This window comes from Poeciliopsis prolifica, unplaced genomic scaffold (genome assembly GCF_027474105.1).
Source record: "Poeciliopsis prolifica strain line A6 unplaced genomic scaffold, Auburn_PproV2 SCAFFOLD076, whole genome shotgun sequence".
Lineage (NCBI taxonomy): Eukaryota > Metazoa > Chordata > Actinopteri > Cyprinodontiformes > Poeciliidae > Poeciliopsis > Poeciliopsis prolifica.
In genome coordinates, this window is record NW_026562451.1 from 196,681 (window position 1) to 215,384 (window position 18,704).

Here is an 18,704-nt window from a genome sequence, read left to right on the forward strand (position 1 = left end):
CATTTCAAAAAATGATGTCATGTTCTACTGAAGTTTATATTTTGCATAAACTTCTTTCCTGAGTTAAGGAAAGAACACACAGTGTTGCTCATTAGTCGAAAATCTTGTATGATTTATTTTTATTTCACTACTATATTGTATCTAGGAAAAGCTAAATAAAACTCCTGGTATTCTGTTAAAAAGACACAAATAAGAGATGTCTGTCAAGGAACCCAATAAATTATTCTACATATTCTGGAAAGCTCTCCATCCCACTTTGAATAGGGATTGTGAACAAAGCCACATGATCGTTTAGAAAGAATAAAACATAGAAAAATGTTTTTTTTTTTTTTTTTTTTTTCTGTAAGCCCATTTGGGAAATGCTTGTAAATGTTGCAAAACAACTTTTACCAAAACGCCTCTGTAATGACTTCATCTTAGTCACTAATAATCTACACACACATTATAAAACAGTTGCTGTGTTGTGTGACAGCTGTGCTTTTTGAACCGCAGATTTGAATATGAGTAGCACAGAGACGAACACTTAATGTACAAGCATGAAATTGCACAGCCCTCCTGTCTGATCAGCCATTTGTTATGTAATGCCTGCAGGCGTCTCCTTGATAAAGAAGAAGTCCTGAAGCTCTGGCTCTCCCTGTTGTTGTAAAGAGTGCATTTTCTCATAGCTCATTTTCTCAGAGCAGGCCCAGCTGTCAGGTTGTGTGACACAACCAGAGATGAAGAGTTAGAGAGCAAAGTATTTCACTCATCCTGATTCAGCTTCACTTTTCCAAACAAAAATGTTCCATTATCCACTGTTTATTACCTAAGTCACCCACACGCAGCCAAATAATTAAAATTAAAAGAAACATATGAAAAAGGATAGAAAAAAAATACTGTTCACCCAACATTCCTTTCTGCAACTGTGCAAAAGGCGATCAGTTACACAATAATCCTCTAAAGCTCCAGTTTCACTGGGAGTCTAAACACGTGTGTAATGTTAGGTCTACTCTCAACTATATAGTAAAACAGTTCAATAGTACAGTGAGCTGTAGCTGAAGTACCATTCATTGGAGGACTGTAGAATAAACTTTTACATCGAGTATAGCTGCATGACATACATTTCAGCTACATGCATATGAAAAGCATCGTTATCGGCTTGTATTGCAATTGGTAAGTGACTACTCACATTCATACTAACTCTCCTAGATAAAAGATTCTTGTGCATTTGAACTGGTTTTCAATGGATACCATGTGGTTGATGTAGGTGGAACCAAGAAGAGGAATGGATGACGCATTGAACATTACTGTTGAATACTGTTGTGTTCTGTTGAGCTTACGAATAGTGAATATCAAGTTTTCTAGTTAACATTAGGGTGGAGATTTTTTGAACATACAGCAATAAACACTTCTTTAAGGTTGGGCGTTTCCAGCATTTTATTTCTGCCTTAGTTATTTCACAGTTAATCTACATAAATGCTCAGAAACCTGGAATCACAATGTGCAAACTCAGCTGTCAAAGTTAGTTTTAATCAGCTTTGCATATGTTGCACATGATAACATTAAACTGAAACACAAAAATGAACAAAAAGCCCTGAACATGGTAAGAAATCAGTGATGCTAAGGCATAACATGTTAATGCCTGCTTATCTTCTTAGCATTAAATAAAAACACTCATACCAAAAAAAAAAAAAAAGAAAGGTGAACACTCCTAGTAAAAATGCTAAAGAGAGTGTTACGATAGGACATATGTTCCCCAACCCTCAAGCAAGAAGGACTATTCACACGACAACTGATTTGGCTTGCCTAATCCACCGTAGAACTCAGACCTCAGAAGAAATGCAAAAAATGCAGAGCTGAAGTAATCTTTCTTCTCTTTAAAGAAAGTCCATCGGCATTTAAGCACTTGTTAAAAAACCCCTCAAGCACATTGATCTAACACAGAAAAACAGCAGTTGAGAAAAAGCCAAGTCTACTTTTGTCTTATCCACTAACCTGGTAACCTTCCAAAACTAATAAGTAACTTTTTGTCAAAAGTGATTTTTTGCAAAATAATCTTTTGGCAAAAAATTACTTAGGCCTTTATTTTAGGATAGTGGCAATATGCGGGTTGCTTGTTATAAACTTAGGATTTCTGTGTCCATACCCCTTCTTTGTTGGCACTAAACATTCCTTTGCACAGGAAAGGAACTTGATCAAGTTTCAAAGTTTATGTAGGTGAGGAAGGACTTTTAGAAGTCTTGGATGAGTGGAAGCTGCTCACCAGAGTCCTGCTTACAGTCTAAACACAAGAAACACTCTCCCCCCTCATAAGACCTGCTGGTGATTTGACAGTGTGGGAGGTCTACACACACTGTAAACTGTAGTATTGGTAGTGCAAAAGCAAAGGCTGCTAATGCTTGCATTGTAACAGACAACATGACCATACTATTGTTAAAGTTTAAGCTGTCCAACAGAGTTGCTCTTAAGAGTAGTGACCATGTTTGGATCTTTAAAACTGATGAATGTAGTGCTTGAAACACTTACTTACTCTTCTGCACACATATGATTTAAAAATATTTACCCAAAGCCAGATTGTGTGACCCCTATCTTAAGATCCACAAACTGAAGGGTCAAACTATTATTGAAAAAGAAAGGAAGGCTGTATATTCTGCTAATAATATATGTATGTATACAGCCATCTTTTCCTACTTTCCACAAATACAACTCACATTGCTGCACTGTCAGGCAAGAAAACACAGAGGTAATAACTCTGCTTATTTCAGCAGATGCAAACATAAAATGATTACATGCTGATTTTTTCCTGTTTGAAGCTTCATCTTCGTCTTCCTTCTTTGTGCATTTATTTGACATTAAGCAGGACTTAGATAAGAACATAAACCATGGCTATTATGAGATACTACAGCCTGCTTTCCACCATTTCCACTTTTGCATTGTAACGTATGTGTAACACAATGGTTCTCAGCAATCCCCTGTGAAAAGCTGTAAAACTTAAATGGGTTGGCACAAAAGCTGAAGGAATAAAAGCTGTGAAATCATCAAGTGGTAAAACCTATGACTGATCTACAACCACATTTTCACTTCCTGTGAGAACAAGGTCAGGTTATCACTGGTAACACAATGTAGGGGTTTTTTACACGCTATTTTTACAATGTGGTTTCAAATACGGATACACCTGCTAAAACATGCTGAACCATCCTTTTTCAAGCACCTGTAGCAGCATGTTCCTTGCAGTTTCCTGAGGGTTAGACCAAATTGTTGTGTTCTGCAATTTCAACCACCTTCCAGCATATGATCCAGTGTGCAATCTCACTGGTTATTTTGGACAGGTGTTTCTGTTTACTATACAGTAATTAAAAAAAAAAAAAAAATGGCCAATTTGATGCGTGTGAGATTCACTTTGGCTATTGTAAGACCTGTAGGAGATAACCGAGAGCAACGTTGGTCTTTTAAATGCTCTGAGAGGTCAGCCTCTGTTTGTGATGAAAGATATTGGATACCAAAATATTGGGAACTTGCAGAAAATCTCAGATAAGTAAGCATTTGAATGCTCTGAAAAAAAAAACAACACAGAAATTGCAGTTTTGGTTATAATTATACTGCTAATATGCTAACAATGAAGTAAAATTAAAAGTAGAAAAAAGCAAAACTTTGAAATTAGTAACAGGCAGGGAGCAATTTTACTCTCACTAAACCAGACAGGGGTTAAAGAGTACATTAATATGGTCCAAAAGTGTCAGTCTTGTAATACATTCATAAAGACATAAGTAGGGAAGAGTATCATCTGTCTTGTTGATATCACACAGAGAAAAATGAGACCTTGCTGAAACTTTGAAGATACAAAGAATCAACTAATCTCCCACTTGAGTTCTTTAATTTACCACTCAAATACTCCCACAGGCTAAATAGTTTTGAAGACCCATAGAAAGTTCAGCAATAGCTATTATCATATAGTAATTGTAAGTTGGAAAGAGAAGAAAAGCTGCAACCAAGATTTATGTCTACATAAACATCAGTATGAATGAGAATCAGTCTTTGACACTGATGACATAATACTGAGTTTCAAACCTCCAAAGACTTTGAGGTATTAGGTACTCAATAAAATTGGATCCAAACCGAAAAAACTGAAAAAAAAAGAAGAAAGAAGTCAAGATAGAGATAGAAAAAGAACGCAGGTTTTATTAAAGCAAAACAGGACCTCCCCCAAGAGTAAAAGTGACCCTGGCTGAAGGTCAGTGACCTCTGAGTTCAAAAATATCTCCTGAGGGAGTCGAGAGCATACCAAGATTTACAGTGTAGCAGGCTGACATCAAGGACACCACTCACGCATTTAAAGAATGCTATCCAGGACCACACTACATCGACACAAATTGCATACTCAGCAGTTTGATAGTGATAAATGAACTGTGTTGTAGCCTGCATCCTTCACTGTGCTTACAAGGTTCCAACAAAAAATGTATTAATTTCAACTACAGCATGGATTATCAAATCTTTTCCCAAACTTGCGATATATGCACATCTAATTGAATATTGTCACCTAAACATCTTTCTTTGAGCATAGACTTTGATCTTGGATCAAGAAATTCACATCATTAATCCAGCTGTAAAGGTCGAATGGACCCTGCCCATTCAAACTGCTTTTAATGCTGTTTAATTCACACATAGGTGGTTCTTTATTTATTTTTGCACACAGTTTTGTGTATTCTGCCGTGCAAATAAAACACATGGGTGTGTGAAATGAGCAGGCCAGCCTGCCCCACTGTGCTTTCCACACTGTCGAGTTTGTGTGGGAGTTATCAACCAAGTCCAATTAGCATGAAAACTAATTACTGTTTCCTTGTCTCAATCCTCTCCAGCACACATGCACATACTCTGTTAAGCAGTATATTAAATTAAATTAACACTATGGTGTAAAACAAAGGTTTAGGGGACCCCCACTGGCTCTTACTGTGTGAGTGTGTGTGTGCTCTAGGTTTCAGTTTTCATTGGATGGTCAAGCATAACACTAGAGTCTTTTGAAACCTACAGAAATCTCAACTTTGGATTTAAACAGTGGAATTAGCTCCAGGCAACAGAGGTGAAAGAAACAATGGTAAGTGAGAAGCATAAGACAAAGACACAGTGATTTCAACACAACAGTAAACAGGTAGGTGGTAGAAGAAGATATGAAGATCTGTCTGGGGTATGAGGTGCATGTGATAACCTGCTGTGAGCCGAAAACAACCAACATCAACACTTCACAAACAGTTCTGAGCAGGTTTGCCATATCATTGAAACCCATCAGGAAGTGAGGATATTACTTTCATACAACATCAAATCTTGACATCTTCATCTTTTCAATGTGACAGAGATATCCAAAGGGACAACAACGGTTCTCAAGGTTCTCACTGTTCTCACTGTTCTCACTGTTTCACAAGAGGCGCTGCTGATCCTGCTGCTTAAGACAAAACATTTTTTAAAAAATTGTCTTCTGTTCACTTATCTAAATCAGTTCCTTACTAATTTTGTTACCAATAAATTCTACAGAAAAATTGTATGTGTAACATACCAAAATAAATTAACAGTATTTACAAATCCATATTAATTTTCTAAATCTGTGAAAAAAAAATCAATAAAAAAAAAATCTAAGAGCTCATATTAAAGCAAAACACATCTCATCTAAACCCCAGAGCTTCAATTTCTCAGTGCAGTGCATGTCTACAGATTACAATACTGTGTGAGCTTATGAGCTGAGAATCTTTTTTTTTTTTAATTATGTGGAACAGACAAAATTGAATGAACTGCATGTTTATTTGGATCCAAGTGATATTCTTATGAGTGATCAGCACTGTGGAAAAGGCCAAAGGTTTGTTAACCATGAAATAAAAAAGCTATGAATTTGCCAATAAAAAGAAATAGATTTTGCCATTTGTTTGCGTGTGTGGATGAGTGTTGTCAAAGCTAATGTGCTGCTCTTCCTCTAGTCCGAGGTCATGTGTGGCTGTTAAGGTGGCACTGCCAGGCTCTGAGCTAATGTCCAATGTGTCATCTTGGGTACTGTTCTGGATGATCGGTCCTGTTGTGATCCAGTTTCATTGTGTGAAAAAACATAGGAGTTTCAGAGTCTCAATACTTTTATGGACACAACTAGGGATCTCCATAGTAAACTGGTTATAATTTAAAGAAAATGTCAAAGCATATCTTTACAGTTCCATAATCCCTGTCACCCTACAATTGATAGACAAGGTCTGTTGTTGTCCACAGCATGGGTTTCAGTGTTTGTAACAAACAGAAACATTTTCAAAACGTAATATGTTTCTTTCTTGTAACAAAAGAGAAATGTAACAGACTTTTTTTAGCCAGTTAAGTGACATTGAACAGCAACACGTGGGAAGACCGAGCTAAAACTTCAAGAAAAAAAATACATTATATATATAATATGTTTAAAAAAGGAACAATCACTATGTACTCTCTGAATTTGTGAAAATGCTTTTTTTGTTTTTGTTTTTTTTTACACTTCATATCTTTTAAAAATGACAGAATAGTCAATATTTAAATACCTTGAAATGGTATAAAGACAGAATTAGTGGCAAATAGCTAAAATTGACTAAATGCACCTTTAATGTAAAATAAAGTAGAACCATTTTATCACAGACCTATTCTCTAAAGCTTATCAGAGTTCTACATTATCTTGATTCACATATCTCCGTTCACATGACTGACTGAGTTTGAGTTGGTATAACAGGACAGTGTGGTTCCCCCTGCTGTTGTCAGATATACTGACAATCCACAAAACAAACGCCCTGCTCGTCCAGGCAGGAGCGTGTATTAAACTTAACTTTACATCCTGTTATGCTCAGTCAGCCCATCTGCCATATGTTAGCCTCTAAGCTAGAAGCTGTAAAAATAGGTTTGGCCTAAATGTTATTAATGACCATGTGTGCTGTGAACACACCGCATAATTATCCCCTGCAGTTTCACCCAAAGCTCAGGTTTATAGTTCTCTACTGAGGTTTCCGAAACCAAAACACACAGGAACATCGGCATAAATGGACTTGCATTGACGGAAACAAAGTTTTAAGTCAATGCTATTGGTTAGTGTTTAACCAATACTTGTTGCCACGCTTCGAAAGAAAGGCAACAAGTACAGGCATAAACATACTGAACTCTGAAAAGTACAGAGTCCTCATTACAAATTTTATGTAGGCTGATTACTGAAATCTTTGACATGGACAGTTTTTCCTGTCTCACTGAAACTGGTGCTGGAATACTGAACACAATTAAGTAAATGGATGTTATTTGTAGGCACATTGCAAATAACATCTGAAGAAAAGTCAAACTTATACAAATCATCTTTCCGTAAAAAAAAATAAAAAACATAAGGTTACGCACCAAAAGCAAACAAAACCTGCTTCTCTGTTGATTTATATCCTGCTGCTAGCAGCAAATGCTGCAGATGCAGCTGACATTTGGTTATGTATCAGATGTTATAATGACTTGTTACCGAGCCAGCCCCAGGCTGCTGTGGTACAGACTTCTATAATTACTGTCAGAATCCACCCAACCACTATATATCTCACACACAACCCACGAAACACAATCTGTTGCATAAACTGGATTCAGTCACTTGCACGTGACAGTAAACGGCTTTGGTTCAATAAATGCTGTACAAAACATAAAATAAAAATAATCATGCATCCCAAAACTCTAATTGTTGTGGGATGAGTTCAATGCGGGTACAAAAGTAAGTGAAGTCAGTAAAAATGTGTGCTTCTGTGAAATCAATCATTATGTTATGGGAATATACTCAATCATTTTATATAGACTGAAGTGAAAATTCTATTTTAAATGTACAGATCACAAGGCATCAATTTGATTTTATTAAATCAATTGTTGATATTTATTCAATGCACGGTTTTTTGAACATTGACGTTTTTTATATAAAAAATAGCTGCAAAAATTAAGTAACTTAAACATAACTTTCAATTTAAATTTGTGTTTTCCATCTTTTGCGAGTGACTTGAGTGACTTAAATCTAAGTGCCAGTTATTAATGACCATACAGTTTAGCTACTGAATGTTTTCAATATAAACCCTACCACAACAAAAGAGCAATGAGGACGGGATAACAAAACTATTTTGATTTTTAGAATAGAGTCCTTTCACTGCTTTGTGGAAAATGCCAACAAAGAAAAAGTTTCTTTCAACTGGATACTTTTTCTTTTTTGTATTGTGCGGTTTGTAGTTTTGCCAAAGTATAATAGGACCTTATTTCCTCAGACTGAGCTACAAATGTTGGATTAAGCCAACATCGGCAACACATTTCCAAAAAAAAAAAAACAGATGGAAGAAGCATTTAAGGAAATAAACTACAAGCCATAGCTGGAGGTATTATAAACATTTGAATTTTGCTGTAGGTTACAAAATGTGAGATGTTTTAATTTAATAATTTGATTAGAAAAGGGTATTATAATTTGAAATCTAAAGCTTTAAATATTTCATTCTAAGTTTCAACAGATTTTTATGTTAAAAAACAAAACAAAACCAAAACTAACAACAATGACACTGAAGTAACATTTTTGGTTTGTCTGAAAAACTGGAAGTACACTTTGCATCTTGGATGGGAAGCCTGCATCTAAATCGCTGAGGCAAAAACAAACTTAAAGGTTACTATGGCAAATGCCCAATTTCTGACAGAAACTGTGGTGAGGGTTGCTTCAGCCTGACCACAGCTCATTATGGGCTGGTGGGGAGTCACTGTCTGAAATCTCTCCTCCAGACACTTTCTGGGAGCTAATTAACACACATCTCCTCTTTACACCAGCTTACACTCGCTCTGTTGCTTTGTGGTATTTACATCCCCACAGATTTTCATTACATACAAACACACAACAACAAACTATATTGAACAAAACAAATACTGTACACAGGTCAGTGATCATTAGTAGGTTTCAATTGTGATCTTCCAGTTAGAGTCAGTTAGTCCACCAGTAAACAGACTGGTTCACCAGCCCATCACCTTTCTGGAAGAGCAAAGCTCCCCTGGAGCTAAGTCAGCCAAGCAGGACTATAGTCTGTTTAAAGGTTAATAGGTTAACAAACAATGAATTACTGTAGGATGAAGAAGCACTGGTCGGCAAATGGTTCAATCTCAGTTCAACAAAACTTCTAACCCTTGTCATTAGACACTTTTACTTGGTCGCCTGCAATTATTGGTAAATTTGTGTTGAAAAGTTTTAAAATAAATTCATCTTTAACTGTAGCACATTTTGTTATACTCTTTTTCTGAATCCAATCATTAGTTTATCTGCAGTTAATTTAGTGGAATTTTTTTTTAATAAAATCAGATGTTTGCAAATTCACAGGTGTCACATTGATTTTCACCCTTATTGCTTATTGTAAAACAAATTGGGAATTCAAATGTCCTGTTTCTGTGAGATTTATATGTCATGAAGGCCCATTCATATTTGCCAATTCTCAAAGAGGAAAAGACCAGGAGACATGTCATTACCTGTTCACTTAAACTTGTCTACATCCACAAAATACTATACGCAAGTTTAAAAGGTTTTCTGATGGAAAAGTGAACAGTGGCAACTTGGGGTCAACAAGTCCCCATAAATATTGTTTTAAGGGTTGGATTTGGTGCCATTCATCTAAATCTAGGTAGATTTTTTTTGTACTTGAAGGATGCTGAAAATACATGCATCAAAAAAGATGAAAAAATGATTAAGATAGCTTAACTTTAAATAGTTATCTTATAATCTAAGACATCTGCACATAAGGGAATCTTTTTTTTTTAAACACAACAAAAATGAGTTTCCTTAAACAAGGAAAGTAAAATGGATATACTGATCTAGTAGGTTGAAAAACATGTTTAAACAATACAGAAATTCAGGAAAGAAGGCATCAGAAAGAGTGTCCCTGATGTACGTCCAACCGCACACACACAAACACGTGCGCATGCACACCCACACACACACTTACAATCACAGGGGGCTGGTGTTGGCACAGACAGTTTGGAGCTGCAGGGCTTGATGTTGAGCCCACGCTGCCTTTAAAAAAATAGAAATAAGAGATCCATATCCTGTGGAGAAAAACTAGATTTTTGCAGATTTTTGGTTTCCACTTCCCTTTGCCTGTCAGAGTTATCTTAAATAATGCTGAAATAAAATAAATAAATAAACAGCATACTACACAAATTAATTGTGGGCACTGAATTAAAATCTGGATATGTAAACATCCAACAGTCAGAAACAAGGCTAAACTTGAATCGACTCGTCATTATCTTTAATATTTTTGGAGACTCAGCAATATTCATCAAAACAATCAAAGCCCCTTTATGAAATGTGGCGTTCCTTCTTCTGTTTGAGTTTCAGATACCATCAAAGTCAAATGATCTAAAGATGCACCTGGTGGTTTTTGTAGAGGTATTTATGCAAATACAAGCTGCTTAGACCTTTAGTGAGGACACCAAGTGGACACAGCAGTGAGATTTTACTTGTTTGTAATTCTTCAACATAATCTTGCTCCCACATTTTCAGCTATTTATTTAAAAAGAAAATAAAAAAATAACTCAAAAGCTTTCACACAGCATCAACCAAAGTCCAGAATTAAATTTTTAAGGTGTGGCACTGAAATTTAGGTGGAGCTGGGAGAAGCCCAGCCAGGTCTGCATTGCGTCCAACATTTAGCCAACACATCCTCTGTGAGACATCTGATCTTCTGTGTTTATACAGGCAAATGTCTGGTGTTAGAAAGCCAAGCACATGTGGTGGAAACATGTTTACAGCTGTGGTCTCACTTTAGCCTATGATGTCATGGCATAGAAAAGGATGGAAAAAAGGATTTTTCTTTGCATGTGAATTAAGTCTTTGAATTTTCCATTGTGCAACTAAATAAAATAGGACAAACTTCAAAGTGAACATCTCTTAAAAATAAACTTTTTAAGGAGTTTATAACAAAGAAAAAGAGGTTAAATGAGGATAGTTTAGGGCGTTAGGACCAGAAGAGGAAGGAGAAAAAGTTTTAAACTCCACAGCTGAAGTAAGAGCTCCCCCTGGGGCAGAGCACAAATAATACAGTCAGGGTTGGCCAGGTCAAGTTAAGCCGAGACCATTTTAATTTTTGTCTCCTGATGGCTTCTCTGTCATAAATTAGTGTACAGAATGTTCCCTTCTGATCCCTTCAGAGATTTTCTGGATTTCCTAAAACTAAAAATGAAAACAAGAGTCAAAAAAAGAGAAATCACCTCAGGTAAGAGAAAATACATGCTTTTCATCTGGTAAGCAACCACAATTTTCACAATTATTTGAATTCCCTTTCTCACACATTCTTTGGCTGGTGTACTTTCCAGGTTTTATCTTTAGCAGTACCTGCCTACCAATGGGAAAATCTATTCCAGAGAGGGCGAGCTTAGGACTGATTCATCTCCAGCTCATGATTGTAGTCTAAAACATCCTGCATGTCAAGAGATTTAAAACTGTGTTCTTGGGTGTGAGTGAATGCACTTTTTCCTCCCACACACATACACACATCTAGGATCTAGAAAAATGAGTTATTGTCCTAGAACAACTCAACTATGACTGTTGTTTGAATAGCAGGCTGTTGAATACCATTATGCCAATCTTAAAGAAAATGTTCTGGCGATGTCTCCAATAATTTAAGTTGCGATGTCAACATACTTCCCATTAAACCTCAAATCCTCCTCCTTTCTTCACAGTCAGTTTAACTATTTGACTTCCACACCAGAAAGTAGATTTGCAATCTTTTGCAATTTTTTTTTTCAATTTTGTAAAGAAAGGCGCATCCTGATGTAAAGACAGCATCTAAAGTCAAGAATCCCTGGAGAGATGAGACTGGAGGAGATGGGATAAATAGTTGCTGGGAGTTTAAGGAAAAGACAAGAAATACACAGAAACTGCTTGTCTGTTGTGTCTGACAGCTATAATTATAGTTTAAGAAAAACATGATAGACTGAAACTTTACACCACATGGAAGCAAATTTTTGTTGAGAGAACTCAATGACCTCCACTGGCAGGGACAGTACTTCACAAACAGCCTCAGAGAAGGATAAAACAGTGAGCAATCAATCTGTGATAAAATCATGTCAGCAGCTCATGATTTGAAGAACTGCATATTTCAGCTCAACCCCCCCATTTCTTCAAAATAATGCAGTAATATTGAAAATTCATTAAGTCAATAGTTGTGTCAAATATATATATGTAAATATATATTTTAGAAAATATGGCTTTTTAAAAGATGTTTTGTTTTCAGAATGGATGACAGAGCAGTCTAGTTGATTTAATAAAGCGCATTTATGATTTGATTGCTTCTTTTTTTTTGAAAATATAATCCAAAGTGTAAAATGACCTAAAAAGTAGAATTTTTCTTTATCATCAAGAAAAAAAATAATAGAAAATAGTAAAATACTTACAGACCTCTGGAAAGACTTTGGCATACTTTGACCTTACTATCTTAGTTTTTAACATCGTCTTCACTGTTATTAGGGTAGGGTGTGCTGGGGAGGGTTGTAATATATTCATCTGAACCTATAAAATGTAAAAAGTAACCTGCATTTCCATCTTACTAGAAAATTCTGCACAGATGCTAAAAGTTACATTGCAAGTGTTAAAACTTTTTCATTTATAACTGAAGTAGTTTATTTAATCAATCAGGGCTCTTAAATGAACTTTAGCCTTCTGCCTCCCATTGCTCTAAATATTCTCAGCACCAGATGTGAGGTGCGTGTCCTTTCTTGTGTGTGTCAGACCTTCACCATGATTTGTGCTGTCTGTGAAGTATCACATGCATGGGTTTAAAGTGGGGGCAGCTTTAGTATTTTAGCTGGGATACAGAGTGTGAGAAAGTACTAAAGGAAAGTGCTAGCTGCAGCTGATATGGGTCCCCTGGGACACCCCGTCTGTTGAGGTCATACTTCACTCTCCAACTCTCATACATCAGTGCTGACATCACTATTGATCTCTGCCAAGCTGTTGCCATGGGTGATGTAAATGCATGTTTGTGAATGAATGCTTTGGGTTAGGAAGGATCATCGAATGTTGTTGGAGTTACAGTAGTGGAGACGGACATGTTGCAGGTTTTTCTAAGTGTTTGCAACTGATGAGTTATTACCGGTATTTTAAAGGAGTCTTTGATTATAAATCCTAATTCCTTTAATGCATCCATCTATGCAAGCTTTTCTTTTGGTATGTAGCTGCAGTCAAAACACAAATGGGCAAAATACACCGATGAGTCGGCTGCTTAACCATCTCATCCAATCTGATGGAAAATAACTAAATGATACAACATTAAAAAACTGGATCTAAAAGTTGATGCAAATAGTATAACTAAATTAAAATTAGAAACAAATGTTTTATATTTCATCTGTGAGCCAACTTATAAATATTATGTATTGTTATGTTATCTTATAGTATTATTTTGTATATCTCAAAGGATTCAGTTAGGACAGGAGAGGTCATTTTTCATTGAAAAAAAATCTTGCATTATCAGAAAAGAAAAAAAAACCCTACAAAGACCTTCTGATATATTCAAACATTATGAGTCTTAAACATCTATTACTTTTATTAAGTTTAACAGTCCCAGTTTCTTTAGATTAGTATTTACTTAGGCTTTCTGACTCAGTGACATTTTTGTAACATCTAGAATGCTTTTTGTTTTAGTCTGTTTTAGGGATGCACAATATTTGAAAATGTAGCAATGTTGTATTTGGTAATTAAAGTGAAAATGATATTGTCCCGGAATATAAATTTTCATCTTCTTCTCATCTGTGTCTCCAACACGGTTGTTTGGGGAATATCATTTGAGCCCAGTGTGAACGTCTGCTGCCATAAACTCTGTTCAACTGGCTAAATTTGACACAAGAAATAAAAATGCAAGTTAATAATACTTGGAATATATTTGCCAACAATTATTACACTCCAGATATTCTTTACGATATGAATTTTGGACAAACTGATGTTACGATAATGATATATTTGCAATAAAACTGAAAAGGAAGCAAATTTTTTTACACTAAAGCGTGCTGAATATGCATTCCCTTTAAAGCTGCCAGGATTATATCCATACACATACATTTATTAACTTTTAAACATATGTTAAGTATATCAACACATGTCTATTGTTAATGACTCATCAGTATTGGGGATAAAGAATTGGACATCCACAAATCTAACTTATAAATGAAAGAAAGTTCCTAAATTCAATGCCTCACAAAAAAAAAAAGAAAGTAATTTTCTACTTAGCAAAGTTGACACCTCTCATAAAGACAGTTTTATGTTCTCAGGTTAAATGTCAAATACAAAACAATTTGACAACTGGCATACACGAGTTAAATGGTCAATAAAGATAAATCTCTCAGGTCCTGTGTAGGCATGTCTTTCAGATGCTGCTCATTTGCTGTAAAACATTTCATTTCAGGTCTGATCCTCCTCATCCAGTTCTCCATTTTTATAAATTTCACAATTTACTTTTAAAAGGCACAATACAAAGCATGCTATCACAGTTTGGTACAAGAACAGAAATAAGCAAAAAAAGAAAAAAGCAGCCAAAGGTGAAAGAAAAACAAAACCTTCAAAATGCTTTCTTCAAGTCAACTTTAAAAGACCACAAAAAAGTCTGGCTCCTGTTATGGAATTTATTAAGATATTAGTGGTGATTTGAAAGTTTTGTACAGTGATACTACTGTCTAAAATAATAGTTTTTAAAACGGTTTACCATGAATGATTCAGAAAAAGCCATCTGCTGTTGCCCAAATAAAACATGGCAACCGTGAACATGTTTTAATTCAGCGTGTGGCTAGGCTCGCGCTATGTTGCCAACATCTGTGTTAAAGCCGCCGCCACCTCCTTACTGTGCCAGCCGATGCACTGAATCCTGGGAACTGAGGCAAGAGTGCCAGCGGTAATCAGAGCTCTTTGTGTCCGCGCACAGAGCTGCCTACAATGCATAATGGCTGTAATCCTCTCCTCTCAATGTGTCGTGAAACCTGTGACATGCTCAAAACTCCAGAAATATTCCAGGCTCCGTAACTTTTACAACATTACAACTAATCAGGTTTAAAATGCAGGCTTTGCAGGGGCGGCAGAACCACAGAGAGTTGCACAATGTAGGCAGAGCTTGCAACACTAGACAGATTTGGAATTGAAGATGGATGTAGTCTTGAAGAGAAATTTGGCTTTATTTGCAACCCTCTGAAAAAATATATGTGTGCATGGCACTGTATTTGAGTTAGTACAAATGTACCACCTCCGGCCATATAATTGAAACTTTTACTTTTAATTAATACACCCATTAATTAATGTGTAACACAATGGATTTTATAAACTTAATTTCTTCTTGTTAATAATCATTATTTTAGAACTAAATGCATGCTTGACATAAGAAACACAATGTATTCATACCAAAGTAAATGCAAATATGTGGGGTTCCTTGAATTCCCAGGCACCATAGACTGAAAAAAGGTGACTTTCACAATAAAATTGAGATGAATCTGACAAATTGCGGCAGGATCAAAGCGGAACCATGAAAATGAGTAGGTTGTACATAAAACGAATGAGCGACCATGATGTTTTAAGTGCAGCTCAGAAAACTCCTATTTTCCAGATTGCTTTAACAACATCAGAAAAGGAGTGGGATCAAGAAAATCTATTTTAGGAATGAGGGCACATCACAGACCATGTTTAAGACACATCAAGATGTTACACAACACAGCGCCTTGAAAAATATTTACAGACCTTTTAAACATTGTGTCACATTGCAACTGTAAACCTCAAAGTATTTGAAAGTTTAAAAAAAAACTGCAAAAGTGCCAAATCATTGTGAAATGCGATACAAATCAAAGATTGTTTTGAATTTTTTTTCTTTTACAAATAAATACAACCCCCCCAAAAGATAACTTTTTCCTCATCCCTTTTGAGTCAACATTGTAGAATCACTTTTGTTAGAATCACAGCCTCAAGTTACTTGAGGTATTGAGGTATGTCTCTACAAGTTGCAATAGAAATTTCTTATGCCAAATCTTCTTTACTGTGCAACTAAAGCTTAATCCATTTGGAAAGACTGTCTACACAGCCAATTTCCAATGTTGTCACATATACACAATCTTACTTGAGTCTTGCCTGTGAGTGACTATTGTAGGCCCGAATTCATGTTTGTGATTATGAACCTATGCTATTACAGCTTCTAAAATGTTGTCTTTTATTATTGCCACTTATTTAGATATATTTACATCTTTATAAGTTTTAGAAATTTAGATGGCCCTGCTAAATACAAGCATTCCATACCTCCATGCATTTTTCATAGGGAAGATGTGATCAGAATTATGTAGAGAGTTAGTTGTATGTGTAATTATTTAACTTTCTACCAGTAATGGCTTTTTTGTGTTACTTTTTTGTAAAGTTATGGAGTGCATAATAAAGAGTAGTCCTGTTATGGGATTCTACTATCCTACTTATGACTTTCTACAGCTCTTCAAGAGTTAGCAGAAGCCTTTGTCTCTCTAGTAATTTATCTTCTTGCTCTGCCAAGCAGTTTTGGTAAGTTTGGCAGGAATTTTTTTGGTTTGTTTTACCAAAAGGGCCAAAATCTATGAAGTAAACCTAATTCTGTACGGATACATGTAAAATGTCTGTAGCTACATCCTCATTGTAATTATCAATACAGTGTTTATTTTTGTGGTCACAAAAATCTTTATGTAGTGTTGTCTTGCTCATGTTTCATCACTGAGACATTATTACATCGCACAATGGACTTACACTGACACTGAAAGAATGCTATCACTATGACCAAAACAATCCTGAGTGTTCTCACTGAGCCAAACACATCACACTGTTCCCTGCTCTGAATTGCTGGCTGGCACGTAAACAGTGTACTACTGTACAGTGCATTGCCTGTTGTGCCTCATTGGCTGTCGCTTCTGACGCAGTGATGTGGTGTAAGGCGTGTTGGCTTGGCACTCGTTGCACACATGCCACCTGCATCATAGCGTCATTCCTTCTGACTTTTTCATCACCCAGAGAGGCACGGTTAGCGTCAATCAGACATAAACTGAAAAGCAGCATTACAGGCAGACACAGACCAGCTGCACAGACAGAGAGACATGGCTGAATCACAGATGGACATACGGTAAAAGCTGCAGAGTCAAACCCTTCTTAGGAGGCTGTGGAAGAAGTGATGTTTGTACTTCATCACAGACTCAGTCATAACAAGCACGCAAAGTCAGAACATCAGCTGAGCTGCAGAGAACCTTCAAACTGAAAGCAAAACTACACATTCAAAGAAGCGCACCTATTGTTTAATGTTGTGCAGGTTTGTGCACACCTGTTGCCATGGCTTTTGGCCCTGCCATGGTATGAATAAACAACCACACAAGAGCCTGCCCAGTACTGGCATCAGAGGAAGAAAAGAAAATCTGACAAATCCCATCCAGTCAAACTGAGCTTCTTTTAGGTAGAGCTTTTCAATATGGTTTAATGCAGTTTCAAAGTAACAGATCTCAAAGACAGAAAGGCATCTGAACTTATGTTGGCAGCTAAGACCTCGTTCTGCCAAAGCTGTCACTGAAGCAACATCACATTTTTTTATTTATTTATTTTTTTTTACAAAAATGACAGACATCACATGTCTGGTTTGGTTTTGACTTCACTTGCTCGTGTCTTGGGTATGAAATGATCTCCATACAATTTTTAGAGCAATTAACATGATCACATAAGTACATGCATCATAAGGGGTGTTTCTTGCACGTGTGTGATTACAACATTTTGTGTTTCCTCTTCCAAATTGGGCAATCACAATGACATTGTACTTCGCCTCTTCCTGCACAAAGGGAAGTCTACCAGGGGTACTTTGACCTAAGAAGACTCCCTTTCCTCCAATTTCATTCCTTCTCTCTTCTCTGTAAGTTCCCTCACATTCACATCTCCCTCCATCCGCTCTCTCTTGTTTCTTGTCAGCTGGTGGGGAGATCCAGATGTGAAGGCATAGGGAATTAGACAGGAAAAGGAGAGGGAGAGAGGGACAAAGACAGAAATCTGCATCCCCTTGAAGACAGACTTCATTGTCCAAGACTCTCTGGACGAGGCTTTTACACACATATACAAAAACAATTATGTGCACTGAACAATGGAGTCCCTCTGGACAACAAGGACCGATTGTGCACACCCTTGGAAAAGTTACAGCTGCCAGTTTCATAGTTTGTTTCCATCATACTACTCCTTAAATTAACACTTTTAAATTTCTTAGAAATTTGTCAAAGGTTTTACTGATTATACTGGGTAAAAAAGAATGCAGATGCTCCTTTACCACTCTTTACTTCTTTGCCAGTAAGCTTTCTGAAAAAAGGTTACTGCACTTTTCCTAAACTTAAAAGAAAGACATTCTCGGCTGTTTTGAAATGTTTTGGTCACAAAAAACCCACAATGGCGATGATGGTGTGGAAAACTAAAATGGTACATAATTGTGGAGGAGGCATGGATCAGCTACCTGAATAAAGGTGTGTCAAGGTTTTAAAATGCTATCGTTTCAAAATTAAAGGAATATTCCACTGTATTGTTGCTCAACTCTTTATGAGATACCACATAAAGCATAAGCTTTTCTACAGTTTTTCTCAGACTGTTGAGAAAACAGTAATATTTGCTTCTCTCCCACTTCTTGCTGCACACTGCTGAGGGGCTGGCTGTAACAAGGCTTCTACTTTTGCTGACAAAAATTATAGATGAAACTGTTTCAAAA

General features: G+C 36.3%; 1 protein-coding gene across 4 annotated transcripts in view; it reads right to left on the reverse strand.

Moving 5' to 3' along the window:
- The window catches only part of sash1a (SAM and SH3 domain containing 1a), a 156,800-nt gene that overhangs the window by 51,932 nt on the left and 86,164 nt on the right, over positions 1 to 18,704 (reverse strand). The gene's annotated exons all lie outside the window — the stretch shown is intronic.